General features: G+C 40.3%; 1 non-coding gene across 1 annotated transcript; it reads left to right on the top strand.

Annotated features, from left to right (window-relative positions):
• The first annotated feature begins 4810 nt into the window (after positions 1 to 4810).
• Positions 4811 to 4929, top strand: LOC138706881 (5S ribosomal RNA). The gene has a single exon (XR_011334127.1). It is a non-coding gene; the product is annotated as a 5S ribosomal RNA (ribosomal RNA).
• The last annotated feature ends 9479 nt before the right edge of the window (positions 4930 to 14408 follow it).

Here is a 14408-nt window from a genome sequence, read left to right as displayed (position 1 = left end):
CGCCAGGTACTCCATCACCGCGGCCAGGTAGACTGGCGCACCGGCACCAACTCGCTCTGCGTAATTGCCCTTACGCAAAAGACGGTGGATACGGCCTACCGGGAACTGCAACCCAGCACGGCTGGATCGAGACTTTGACTTTCCCTTCACCTTGCCTCCCTTTCCACGACCCGACATGATGCTACTCCTACTTGCAGCTGTTTAACTACAAGAACGACGCCTCGCCCAAAATGATGCAGGGCCCGGTGTCAGAGTTGATTGCTGGCAGAGCCAGCGGTCGTTTTAGGGTCTTACATTACAATGCCCTCTTCGACCGTGAGTGCTTGTGAGTGCAGTGTTATTAGAATGTTGGATATTTAGGGCTTTTATGAGATTGAGGTTGAGACGTGGAAAGAAGACAGGTGGGTAGAAAGTAAGAAAGAAGATTTAAGAAGCAGATTTTAAGTTCTGATTTGTTGTTATTTGAGGAGTAACCATGAACTATTTGTGATGTAAATTATTTACTGGGCTTGCGTGAATTTTGAATGTATTTATTTATTGTTTAGTTATTCAACGGTAGCTATCATGCATCACTAAGCAGTGGTGAGGGCAGTCACAATTTGTTTATATTGTTGTTATCCTTGTGTTTGGGCGTTGGAATTTTGACTTCAGCTATCCAGCAGTCGGAGTGATGTTCGCTGGTACGTTATGTTGTGGGTGGGGTGTTTGATTTCGATTTCCTCTCGTTGTAGATGAAGGTGGATTATTAATTGTATGTGTCGGGTTCTGGTCCATGACATATATGTGCATTCCTCAACGATGGCATTCTTGTGGAGTATTTATGGGAAACAGGCCGCGAATTTGCCGATTCCGGGAGACGAGGGGTGTTGTAGAGAGGGAGAGAGGGGGGGAGAGTTTAATGGTTATTTTGTGGATTGAAGTGATCTTGATAGGCTTGTAGGAGTTTTTCAATGGTTGTGTTCTTGTTGGTGTGTGGAGGATTGTTAAACATATGTTGTGTGTATGAGCGACGTAGTGCGAAGTGTGTGTATTTAGTGACTGTTCGGATTAGGTGTGTGGAGAGTGGTTTCGTTTTGGTGTGGATGTATACTGTGTCGTTTCTGGTATGTTTGGGTAGTCGAAATATCTGGCGCAATAATTTCCTTTCACGGGACTCAAATTTCTTTTGTGTTGAGGGTGAAGATTGCAATAGAAAGTAGGAGGAGTAGGTGCACTGGGATCGAACCAGTGCTTTATATAGGTGTAGTAATGTGTTGGCGTGGCAGCCTTGTCGTCTAATGCCGCTTAGGTAGCTTACTGCTTTAGTGGCTTTGTTGTATTTGTCCCATATTGTTTGCGCTATTGTAGTCCAAGAGAGTTTTGATGTGAGTGGAATGCCTAGATATGTTACTTTGTGTTGGAGTGGTATTAATGCTTGTCCGATTGTAATGTGTTGTCTGTTTGTGATTCGTGATTTTAAAGAGGGGCGGAAGACACAGGTTTGGGTTTTTTCGGTGTTGATGGTAATTCTCCAGGTGTTGGCCCACTCAGTGTACTGTCTCAGGGCGTTGTCTATTAGTACCCTGGCGGATCGTAAGCGGGGATGGGTGGCCCAGAAAGCAACATCGTCAGCAAACTGTGCCAGGCCCACTTGATTGTTGTTGGGTTGAGGGATGTCAGATACATATATGTTATAGAGCAGGGGGGAAATCACGCTGCCCTGGGGAACTCCTGCTTCGATTTGGAAGGTGCGGGACAGATCTTGTCTGCCAAGACGGACCTGGCCAGATCGGTTATTCAGGAAGCTGGAGATCCAGCGTGTTATTTCGTGCGGAAATTGCATGTTTGTTAATTTATATCGCAAGGCGTCCAGCCATACTGTGTCAAAGGCTCGTCTGGCGTCGAGCGCTACCAAGATTGAGTAATGTCGTTTAGAGTAGGCCTCCTCAATGGGGGTAAGTACCCGTATCAGCTGATCAGTCGGCTGGACTCCCGGTCTGAAGCCCGCCTGAGAATCGGGAATCATATTTCGGTCGCGCAGGTAAACCTGCAAGCGTGAAACGAGTACTTTCTCCATTAACTTGGCAATAGTCGGGGTGAGGCTTATGGGTCGGTAGTTGGCGGGGTCTGAGGCGTCTTTACCAGGTTTTGGAAATAGAAGTATGTGTGAATGTCTCCAGCGTGTCGGAGCGTGTCCAAGTTTCAAAGAGAGGGTGAAAAGACCAGCAAGAAAATTAAGGGCTGTCGGCGGGAGTTGTTTAAGTGTTTGGTATGTGATACCATCAGGTCCTGGTGCTGAGTTCTTGCATGTTTGGAGGGCAAGTGAGATGTCTAGTATGGTGATGTCATCAATGATGGGGTCGTCGGTTGATCGTGGTGCTGGTGCTGGGAGTGGATTATAGAGGATATGATGGTTATTGATATGATCTGTGATGAAATGGTAATGATCTTGGTCGAAATCTGGATGTATAGGTGTTGTGTGCGTGTTGGATAGAAACTGTCGGAAGGCTTCCAGTTTGCCTGGTGTGTCAATAATCGTTTGTTGTCTGTTGCGTAATGGGTGGGAAGTATATTGGTACTTGCCCCTAATACGCTTTATGGTTTCCCAAAATCGCTTGGGAGCGTTTAGTCTGTCTTTGTCGACTTTCTGAATGAATTTGTCCCATCGTCGCGTCTCGTATCTCTGTATAGCGTCTTTGACATCTTCTTGTAGTGAGCGGTAGAGGCGTCTGTCTTCATCTTCATGGGTGCGCATGTAGAGTCTGTGTGCTGCTCTTTTTGTCTTTATGATTTTTAAGATGTCTGGAGGTAGTGCACGGCGACGGTCAGTGGTATATCGTTTTTGTGGTATTGAGTCTTGAATAGCTTCATTAAGCACCTGTACAAACAAAGTCTCTGCGGTGTCTAAGTCTTCGTGTTTCGTGATTGGAAAATGAGGGAGTGATTTAGATATGTAATCTTTGAATTTCTGCCAATCAGCGTTACGATAATCTCGCATGTATATAGCTTCGTTTACGGGTTGAGAGCGGTAAAAGGGGCAGGCAAGTTTAATTTGTATGGGTGCGTGATCTGAATTTAGAGGGGGAAGGACTAGAGTATTGATGAGTCGGTTATGTAATCTGGGAGAGATGAATATTTTATCAGGAGTTGTAAATTGTTGAGTAGGAGTTGGTAGGCGTGTGGGGGCAGGGAGTGGAACTTGTACTAGGTTGAGACTGGGTAAGAGCGTCACTAGGTGGTTGCCTTTGGTGTTCCGATTGTTATCATGGAGGAAGGGGTGGTGGGCGTTGATATCTGTGGTGATTATGACATTTGGAAGGGTGTGAAGGTAACGCAGGAGTGTGGATGGGAGTGGATTAGCTGGCGGAGAGTAGAAAGAAGCCACATGCATGCGAGAATTTCCTATGTGGATTTGAATTATTACGGTAACCTTCACTTTTACGCCAACGTCAATAATCGACAGCGGACCAATCGTAAAGTCACAAACGTTTGCGCTGTTTCTATTGGCTCGCACTGGGAAGGCAGTACGGCATTGTCCCTGCGACTTAAATATTTTTCTCCCTCCGGGCTCATCATCAGACGAGCACCATGCCCCCCAAAGCTTCCGGAAAGGCTGCCAAGAAGGCCGGCAAGGCCCAGAAGAATATTTCGAAGGGCGATAAGAAGAAGAAGCGCAAGAGGAAGGAGAGCTACGCCATTTACATCTACAAGGTTCTGAAACAAGTTCACCCAGACACGGGAATCAGTTCAAAGGCTATGAGCATCATGAACAGCTTCGTTAACGACATCTTCGAGCGCATCGCCGCGGAAGCTTCGCGGCTCGCGCATTACAACAAGCGGTCGACCATCACCAGTCGGGAGATCCAGACAGCCGTCCGTCTCCTGCTACCCGGTGAGCTGGCCAAGCACGCCGTCAGTGAAGGGACCAAGGCCGTCACAAAATACACTAGTTCCAAGTAAGCGGGAGTGCTTGCTAGGGAATCAGCAACCGGCCCTTTTAAGGGCCACAAGTTATTCATAACAGAGTAGATGAATGAAGAACAACAGCGTTTCCCACCGAGTGAAAATTTAAATAATCACCCCGATAACACTTCTAGGATAGATAATACATTATAGGCAGTCCATGGGAGACTTGGATCCACGAGGCAAATTCGTTTCCTTAATAGTTTCGTACGACTTATATGAGAGCGCGGTGTCATTCCTACTCACTTGGCAGCATTAATTGTTGAGGGAAAACAACTTAGAAGGTAACTTGTCGACCGCGGTCATAATCCTTCCGCAGGCCACTACTGAGAATCTGTGGACATACGGGTAATCTATCTTTATTGAAACTCGGGTTCATAACATACGACTGATACTTTATATATCTGTCACGTAATCCATCAAGAGACAAATGTCCCCCCCCCCCCTAGTCAGTAGCGAGCTTCAGTCCATTCGTAGTAGCCGCCGGTGCAAGAAGTGAATTGAAGTTTGTGTGAAGTTCCGTAGTATGGCATGAAAATGATGTCGAAAATCCGACTACAGTTCCACAACCATGTGGTTGAAAGGAGGCTCCGCTGTTGAACAACAATCCACCTGTGGCTTAACTTAGAATGCCGACTAGCTGTTTTATTAATCCCGTGTCAATCCAGCAGTGTGTGACGTTGAAACGTAACCAAACTGCCGTTGATAGATAGATTTATCATCTATCCCAATGACATCCAACGAGCTTGGTAATTTAGGTACAGAGTCTAAGCAGGCAGTTTACGTGTGTGTGTGAGCGAGTGCAGGTTTTATCGAGTGCACCCCAATCCCATCGTCCTCAAGTGCCTACAGATTACGCAGTTTCATCGGCAACGGCCATACCATGTTGAAAATACCGGTTCTCGTCCGATCACCGAAGTCAAGCAACATTGGGCGTGGTCAGTACTTGGATGGGTGACCGCTTGGGAACACCACGTGCCGTTGGCGATTTTTTTTTTTACGTCACTATTTCCAGCGTGTTCTAATAAGACTTATGGGATATTATGTTCCCTTCCCTATTCCAGCTATAGCTTGGATGATGACGCCGCTGCATAATTGTAGAGTAATTGATAATTCTTAAGTACTTGCAGCTCCGTATTGAAACTTATGACTGGTAGCATATTCATATGAGACGGTTCACTTCTCTGCGTTTTCTCGAAGAAGGGAATATGTATTCAGGGGATTGTGAACGTACCTCGCGCTCTCCCTAGAAGTTAGAGACATTTTAGGTAAAGAATGTAATATACTGTACATATATGGCTAATTAAAATCCCATTAGTTACTACATTTCAGTGGGTAGTACAAATTCCATAATGAAAATATCTCTGTCCTAGTAGTTGTATCCTTTAAAGAAGCTCGTTGTTTTCCCATGATGAAGGGCAGAACTTGGTCGGTAGAAATTTAAACAGACTGCATTATCAGACCAGGCGTTATTTCAATATCAGCGTTTAGTTTAGGAAATATAGCAATAGCGGAGTTGGGAGAAGTAGTTATAGCATGTACAGTAAGTATAAACAGTTCGCTGTACTGTACAGTGAATATAAATATTTGAATGTACGATGGCAAAACATCAGACATACAGTACGTAGCTCACATATCTTTAAAAATAAATAAATAAATAAATAAATAAAAATAAAGAAGACATTCTGAGGAGTGAGTGGAAAGTGCATATTATAATGAATATTTTTAACTCTCAGTTGACATTGAGAGAGAAAGCCATGCATCGGGGAACCGGTGACTGTTTTTGCGTTACCTTCTGCTATTGGCGTTGTTGGTTAGTAACGAATGAAAGGGGTAGGACGCGGAATCAAATGTCAAAAAACGATAGGGAAATAATAGTAACTGGTTGTATTTCGATCGAGCTCGGCGTGCTGATTCACCAGTGGGGTGTTTCACAAAGTTTACAATCTTTGGAAATTGTGAACTCTGTTTGTAAACTTCTGTTTCACAATCTTTGTTTGTAAAGGTGGACTGTACAAAGGAAATCAAATCTTTACGAATGAAATTTTGCGCTCTTTACAAGTGATATGTTTGTTTCACAACGAAGGAGTAATTTTACAAACGTGTAAACTAAACTTTACTAGTGAAGTTAGCACATTTTCTACAGTAGCCCTGTTGAAATAGCTTCTAATTGTGAATGAAAAAAATAAACACATATGTATAAAATCAATTTTATAGTAACAGGGTACCATTAAGAATTACACTGAAGCAGTTGTGATGTTATTGAGTAGTTCTAGCGACTCAGACGAAGATTTTGCATTTAGGCCTAACGTAGAATTTTCCGGCCACGTTCGTATCATTGTACGAATATTAATGAAAGGTTTCGAATGAATCCCGCGCTATACTTCAGAATACCGCGTTAGTTCTTATATACGAGGAACGTATTTAATAAATACTCGCACTTAAAGAAGAAAAACTTTGCACCGAAAACCAATCACTTAATAATGCAATGTCGGCATTACTTACGCAGTATTCTGAAGTCGTTCCGAATCCCATTTCGCTGTAATCTCTCCTACAAGATATGGGACATCACATGCAACATCTGAAAGGGAAAAGTGGTGCCCTAACCTCAAAGCGAGAACTGCATTGGTTGCATAGTAGCTCTCAGTTCCCTGCGTTAGCAGATAAGAACGGAATTTATAAGATTACAGTGTGCAAAAGTTCACACATGGTAGTTGATGTTGTTACAAGATTGAAAAAACTCGAGGCGGGTTATTGATCACCGAATGTGCTTACTCGGGCAAAGGATTTTTATGCTCCTCCTGCTGGGTTCCCTAATGTTGGCGAGGTTATGGATGAAACAATAAAATATACTGATGGACCAGCAGAGAGCGAAGTTGATTTTAATGGATGGACATGTTAGCTGCTCTATCAACTGCATATAACTACGTGGGTCAAATCCATTATTTATCAATTATTTGAATGAATTTCGCGCTAACTTTCGTCAGTTAAGTCGTAGGCTAATTAATGCATTGGTATGCTCGACCAATTGCATGCCGCGAAACTCCGTTGTCGCCGATGTAGCAAAATCTAAATAAAATATATATAAAAAAATATAAACATGTCCATCGATAGTTCTAAAATTACAGCTACTTTACCTCTGATCCTTAGTGATTTTTGTAAACTGTCGTTGGCGATTTTGTTCAACCAATTATGCGTATTTGTAAGTTTGTTTCGCCGATTTTGTAAAGTTCGTTAAAACATACAAGTGAATAAGATTGCATTGTGAAACACAGTTAACAAGCATATGTAATATTTCCGTTGTTAATTGTATATTGTTAATTTGTAATTTGTTAGCGTTGTGAAACATGCCCCCATTTACCTTTAGAGGTAATATCTACATTAATATTTAGTTAAAATTTAAAGAAATTTTAAACGAATGGAAGCTGCATTTTAATTCACCCCAAATTACTATGTTCCCTTTCAGATTATCAGCTGTTGTTGTTGTTGTTGTTGTATTGTAAGTTCTCACTTATTGTTAGCTAGCCGTACCCGTTCGCTCCGCTCCACCTGTTAGAAATAAATATAAAGTAATTACATAATTAAAATAGGACGTCTGATCCAGGGAACAACTTTTACAACAGCGCAAGATAATCTGCTTCGCATATTACCCAATTTTTTTTTAGCACTGCATTTATTGCATATATATTTTATGTATTTTAACACGATTCAATTGAGCATAGTTAAAATATGAATTATTAAAATAATGGATTGCCAAGCTAAAGTACTATTACTGCATACTAAATCAATACACTCTCGTTGTTCGTTAATTCTCTGAGATTAAAATGCGTGTACATAAATATTATTTTAAGAAATACAGAAAACGAATGTACAAAATAGCCTATCAAATTTTCTGTGCATAAGAAGCTATTTTAATCTTACCTGTCCTCGATTTACTCAGACGTTACTGTAATAACATTATAGCATTATGTCCATCTAGAGAAACTACAGTTTCCAATGGTGAAATAATAACTAATTATACAAATCAGTTAATTTACGAGCTTGTGATATTACTTCATACAAACACAGAAACATTCCCTGTAGGCTATGTTTAATAGCTTTCGATTGTTTGTTGATGTCCAAGGCCCCTGTTTCGATTGTTGTTGTCCAAGGCCCCTTATAGACGAAGTCATTTGTTCTTAATTCATTGCACCGTCTTAGATAGCGTTATTTTAATTTTAAAACTCATTTATCTCATTAAATATCAGTCCTATCAAAATGTTGTAAAAAAATAAAACTTAACGGAAATCATTTTTAAAGGAACATCTGTTATGTAACATTTTTTCTCAAATATCAATAATAAGCGAGATATTTCGATTTATTTAATTCAGGCCCCCTTATAACTCCCCTTTTAAATAATGTATTTCGAATGCCATATAGCCTAAAATCTAAGTTACAACAAACTTAATTTATATTCCAGTTTTCATATAAATCGGTTCAGCCATTATCGCGTGAAAAGGTAACAAACATACAGACAGACATACAAACAAAAATTTCAAAAATGCGATTTTCGGTTTCAGGGTGGTTAATTATATATGTTAGGACCAATTACTTTTGGAAAATCGAAACTTACCAGAAAAATTTCGGCTACAGATTTATTATTAGTATAGATAGTACGAGATACGACCGCAATTTTGTACGACTAGTGTAATGAAGGAATGCAAAAAATTATTTTGGAACTTTGCAATGTTAGTCTATCATTAAAATAAAATTAAATCTTAATTCGTCCCTTTTGCAGGAGTCTTCTTCATCCAGTATGTTGTTGGCTGATATGGAGGAGGAGGGGGGGGGGACATGCTCTAAAGGGATTAAATTTGCTTAGCAAATCGATATGGTGACTAACGCTTGCAATGCGTCATAGCTATAATTGTACTGCGCGGTAATTTCAGAGTAATAAGAGTTCAGTTCAGGGATCTGCTAATTTCTTCATATTGTGTTCGGCAATGGAATAGTACCGCAGTAGCATTAAGAGGTTTTTATAATTTGAACTGATATGTGCAGGTATATTGACCCCCCCCCCCTCCCACCGCTGGCCGACGCGGACTGCAATGACAACAGTAAGCCACACGTCATACGTAAGCCTTTCTTCTTCTTCATCTTTGCTCGCCTGGCAAATACAGTCTTGGATTTCACATATTCAATTTTTCACAGTCCCAACTCCCTTGCATGGACGTGTTTTCACGTACCTTTAAAGTTTCTCCTCTCATTCATTCAGTCTATTCGCAAGCCTGAGGGTTTTCCGTGGTTTTCCCTAAGGAGCTAAGACAAATGTAGGGATGAGCCCAGAAAGAAAAGGGCATTCACTTCCTTAGACCCTGGTAACTGCTCTTTTTAGAGGAAGGAGGAGGAGAAAGAAACCCCCCCACCCCCACCGACGTGGACTGCAATGACAACAGTAAGCAACACGTTATATGTAAAGCCTTTATTATTATTATTATTATTATTATTATTATTATTTACAATGGGACTAAAGGTGGTGTAGATACACTATGTCAAATGTGCCACAATCTTTCCTGCAATAGAAAGACGAGGCGCTGGCCACTAGCAATATTTTACAACATGCTAAATATTGCAAGTATAAATTCATGGATAATTTATAGTTAGAAGAACTCAGAAAACAATATCAAGAAAACAATTCATTTTCCAATTGTGTGAAGAGCTGACAAAACCGTGGATGCAGCACCGCTTTGCACGTCCTACTTTACACCGATCTCTGCGGGCAACAATTGAAGAACATCTGAACATTGCTGTGCAACAACAATGCCAGGTAATGCAGCCAGATGGTGAACGTACTGTTTGCTATAAATGTCCTGCAAAGAAGAGGAGAATGATGACAACATTTTGTGGACTTTGCAAAAAGGGGTTCTGCAGAGAACATCGCGCTGTTGTTTGCACTAATTGTAAATAGGACAATAACATGAACGTAAAGACTTTATGACAAACTTAAAATTAAATGAACACTAATGGCTACGAAAAGTGTAAAAGTTGTTAAATGTGTGATATTGAGTTGATTTCAGTTAATTAAAATGTGAGTAGTAAAAATTACGAATGCTTACCTTTAACATGAGTACAGTGATGATTACCTGTCTAGGGTTAAGTAGTCGCGTGGTGAGTTTAGGAATTCCCAGACCACCTCTAAGATTGTTTAAAATAAAGGTATTGTAATCGTACGTTTCTGTCTTTTGTCAATAGTAACGTTGACCTTTCTTTTTCGAGAAAACAAAATCTGTTGTACAGTTAAAGGTACTGAAATAGTAAGAAATTTTCTGAAATCCCCACGCGTTTGCAAGTGTAAGTCTCTGTTGTAACCTGTTGATTTACGAGAGACTGCGTGTGCTTCCGTACAGTGTTTCTAAAATGTGCAGTAACGAGTCAGAAATCATTGGAATGTAGTGTAGGTGTGTTTGTTATAACCGGGAATCAATCCGCAGTACTTGACCAATCAACTACGGGAAATATCAGAAAAATTGGCAGGAGTTAGCAAGAAAAACAAAGGTAAAATATCACGTGAACGAGCACCGATACCGAGCACTATGTACAATATACCCTAGAGAAAAAGACAAGAAAACAAAAGTCAACCGCTGCAAGTGTTACGAAGTGGTGTGTGAAACATATAATGAAGAATGTCTGCGGGAAGCGCATCTAGTGAGATAAAGGGTGAAATGGAGGATTCTGCTAAAAATAAAGAAAGGAAGAAAAATGTTTACAGTTAATACAAGTATTGTTTTCTCTTGTGGGTTTATGTTTAGTATAATAGATGTGTGTGTGTGTGTGTGTGTGTGTTTCATTAAAAATTAGCATATCCTTAATGAATACATCCTAAGTGGTATAAATGAAATTGTATAAACTGCAGGGAATCTTAAAATATGAAAATTGCGATAGTTGTTTTCTTTACAGTCCGACCTTTTTTAATAAACTAGTGTGAGATATGAAGTTTTGCACATTTAAGGGTTGTTAACATGAATGTAAGGAATATATATTATGATATGATATGATATGATTCTCAAATACTCTGTCCTGCTGACCCTTCACATTTCTGTATTCGGGCGAGTGTGTATTCTTCTTCTTCTTCTTCTTCTTCTTCTTATTATTATTATTACTATTACTATAATTATTATTATTATTATTATTATTATTATTATTATTATTATTGTGTGAAGAGTTGTATCGGAAGTGCTTTATAGACTAAATTAATAATTTCTATCTTAACTGAAATATTTACATTATATTTCACACAGTATAGTTACAGGTAGCATAAATTCAGATAATGGTTTTTATATGGGAATCTACTTCTTGTGTTTAGAGGCTACATTTATACAGAGTTAATAATTTCTCCCCTATGTAACATATTTCCATGAAATTTTATACGCATCTATGCAAAAACGAATTATGCTCGTGTAATTAGGGAATTAGGGAAAAATTAGTGTTTCTGATAATTTTTAATGTTTTAATAGAAATTATGCTCCTAAAAGATGACTAGCCTGCCATATTTTTCGCAGTTGGTAACAAAATGCTAGATTCATGGATATACTCCATAATTTAGTTGTTCATTATATGTTCAAGAAGTGTTGAATTTTTCTTGGAGAAATTAAGCTCCTTCATCCAGACTCTGAAAAGTGGCTGCTGTCGAATTCGTAAAGCGCCACCAAGAGATGAATATAACATCTAAGTTTGCAGGATGTAGCAGCTAAATTTTAAGCCGTATAGAGTTTAATATTTGATTAATGTGTGGGTAGAAGAATTGAAAGTTAACTCAGGTTTACTTGTAATGCACAGCCTGTTAAATATGTCGTAAAAAAAAAAAAAAAAAAAAAAACTAGTTGCACAAATCTCAGTAAACGTGCCAATTAAATGAATGCTAACGTATTATAGATTGCTTTTCGCGTATTAAATGAAAGTACACATCTTGTCCTATGACCTCCATAAGGGAAGGTTTAACAATATAAAACAGCCACTGACCCCACGAACAAAAATCAACTGAAGAGCGTGACTTAAAAAAAAAAAAAAAAAAAAAAAAAAAAAAAAAAAAAAAAAAAAAAAAAAACTCATGTTTTGTCCCACCTCTTACTGATATTGATGTTTTGTATGTTGTTGTGCACAATGCCTAGCTTTTGTTTAAGCCTAGATATTACTTAAACTTCGGTTATGATGAAGTTGATTTTCTTACATAGTTTTGCGTTCTGGACAACTGTGCGCCGGCATCTCTCGGAACATCCGAGATCAGGTCCCTATCCCCTCCACCGCAAAGTCAAATAGCGTCTGTCACTTGATTTTGAATATTAAACAAACATACCATCACGGCATTTCCGTTATGGCATCTGGTGTCATCAATAAGCTACAAATAAAGGAAAGAAAGAAAGAAAGAAAGAAAGAAAGAAAGAAAGAAAGAAAGAAAGAAAGAAAGTAGCACAGTCACTGTCCTGAACAAGGTACGCAAGTATTATTTTAATTAATGCGTATCGCCTACCAGCCGCCGAAACTATTCGACAGGAGAGTGAATATCCTACACGGTCCTGTAAAAATGTTCTGAATACACTAAATGACGTGTAATTTTTTTTCTATTATTAGGACAATTGAACGTGTCATTGCTCCTGCGGGTTGCTTTGTTTCACACCACAGAGAATTCAGGTTCTCTACCCCCCGGGATTCTAGAGATAAGAGAGCGATGAGGTTAAAGGAGTAGGCGTTTGTTCGTGTTTTTGTTTTTACTTTAGAAAAATTGCGAAACGTGACGCAATAGCGATAAGTTTTATGAACAAGTTTGCTGAATCGACCAATTGAAGGTAATTTATATTTTGCTAAAGAAGAGAGGAGATTAATGAAATCAGTTATTGTAATAATCGTAGTAGATTGAAGGAATTGTTTGTATTCAAACTCCTTTTGTGAAATAAGCTGCTCGGATGCTTATCAGGGTGACGGTTATAAATGTTATCGTAATACCCACCCGAGGTCACAAAGGTCACAGTCTTCCGCTTGTCCTTTCCTAAGCAGACCACGTCTGTACTATCGAAAATAATGAGTCACAGTTATAGTTTCGTGAAAGTAAAAAATGTTAGATAGGAGACAAGTAGCTACTCTTATACAATCATAATCACATTTTGTATCCAATATAGTATAAACGAGCTACATGTAAGTACTGTGTAAAGTTTCATTAAAACAATATATTATATATGAGACAAGTCACTAATTTTTGTCAAAACGCATCGTCTATAAAGGGGTAGTTTCTCCTCTTATACAGTAGTGACTATAGTGCGAAGTTTCATGGAAATATGTCACATTTTTAGTCCAGCTAGATTTGCTTTCTGGACCACTTTGAGCCTTGGCGCTTGTGATCGGTCGGACGGAGGATCACTCGTCCCGGCGGCGTTAACCCTTAATTTGGTAAATATATATAATGTGCAATATTATAGAACTGTGAAATTTTTTTTTAATTTTCCTAAGAAACTTTGTTATCCATCGTTCTATTAAAAAATTGTTTATTAACCTATAGGATACATTGCGATATTTGTCAAACAGGCTGTGGGAAAATGCTGATACGGTGAGGAATGGAAAGGGAGAAACCATTTATATTATTGAGGTGACCTTGAACTGAGGGTAGTAGGAACGAGACCTGGAGTACGGTACAACCGGCTCTTCCGAGAAATAACTAGTGGCCCTGAAAAGGGCCTTTTTGCGGGCAGGAGTACCTTTGTTAATTCAAGCCCTCTCGCCGCGGATGCGCCTAGCCAGCTGAATATCCTTGGGCATAATGGTCACGCGCTTGGCGTGGATGGCGCAAAGGTTGGTATCCTCGAAGAGACCGACGAGGTATGCCTCGCTTGCCTCCTGCAAGGCCATTACGGCTGAGCTCTGGAAACGGAGGTCGGTTTTGAAATCCTGAGCGATTTCACGCACCAAGCGCTGGAAAGGCAGCTTGCGGATGAGGAGCTCGGTGCTCTTCTGGTAACGACGGATCTCGCGAAGAGCAACTGTACCAGGTCGGTATCGATGGGGTTTCTTCACGCCTCCAGTAGCCGGTGCGCTCTTCCTAGCGGCCTTCGTTGCCAGCTGCTTTCGTGGAGCCTTGCCTCCCGTGGACTTACGCGCAGTTTGCTTCGTACGTGCCATCGCTTACTCCTTCGTCCTCGCAACCCAAGTTGACGCAATACAGTCGCGCCCGCTGCCCCCAAGAGGGGTATTTATGTCTTCGCCCGTTGAGAAGCCACGCCCCTTCCGTAATGTGATTGGTCCGCGGGTTTTAGTATATAAACCAAAAAATGACCCGCCGTCGAGAAAGACTTCTTTCTTGGACGTGAAAGGAGCAAGACGTGTCCTGAGAACTTCTGATTGGCGCACCGGCGAAAGCAGCTACAGCGGACAACCAACCAGATTCCTCAGTTCTACAGCAGCAAGCGAGCGCAGCAGCCAAGCAGCTCTCGGCCAGGGAG

Source organism: Periplaneta americana, chromosome 9 (genome assembly GCF_040183065.1).
Source record: "Periplaneta americana isolate PAMFEO1 chromosome 9, P.americana_PAMFEO1_priV1, whole genome shotgun sequence".
NCBI lineage: Eukaryota > Metazoa > Arthropoda > Insecta > Blattodea > Blattidae > Periplaneta > Periplaneta americana.
This window is presented reverse-complemented; position numbering and strand designations above follow the sequence as displayed.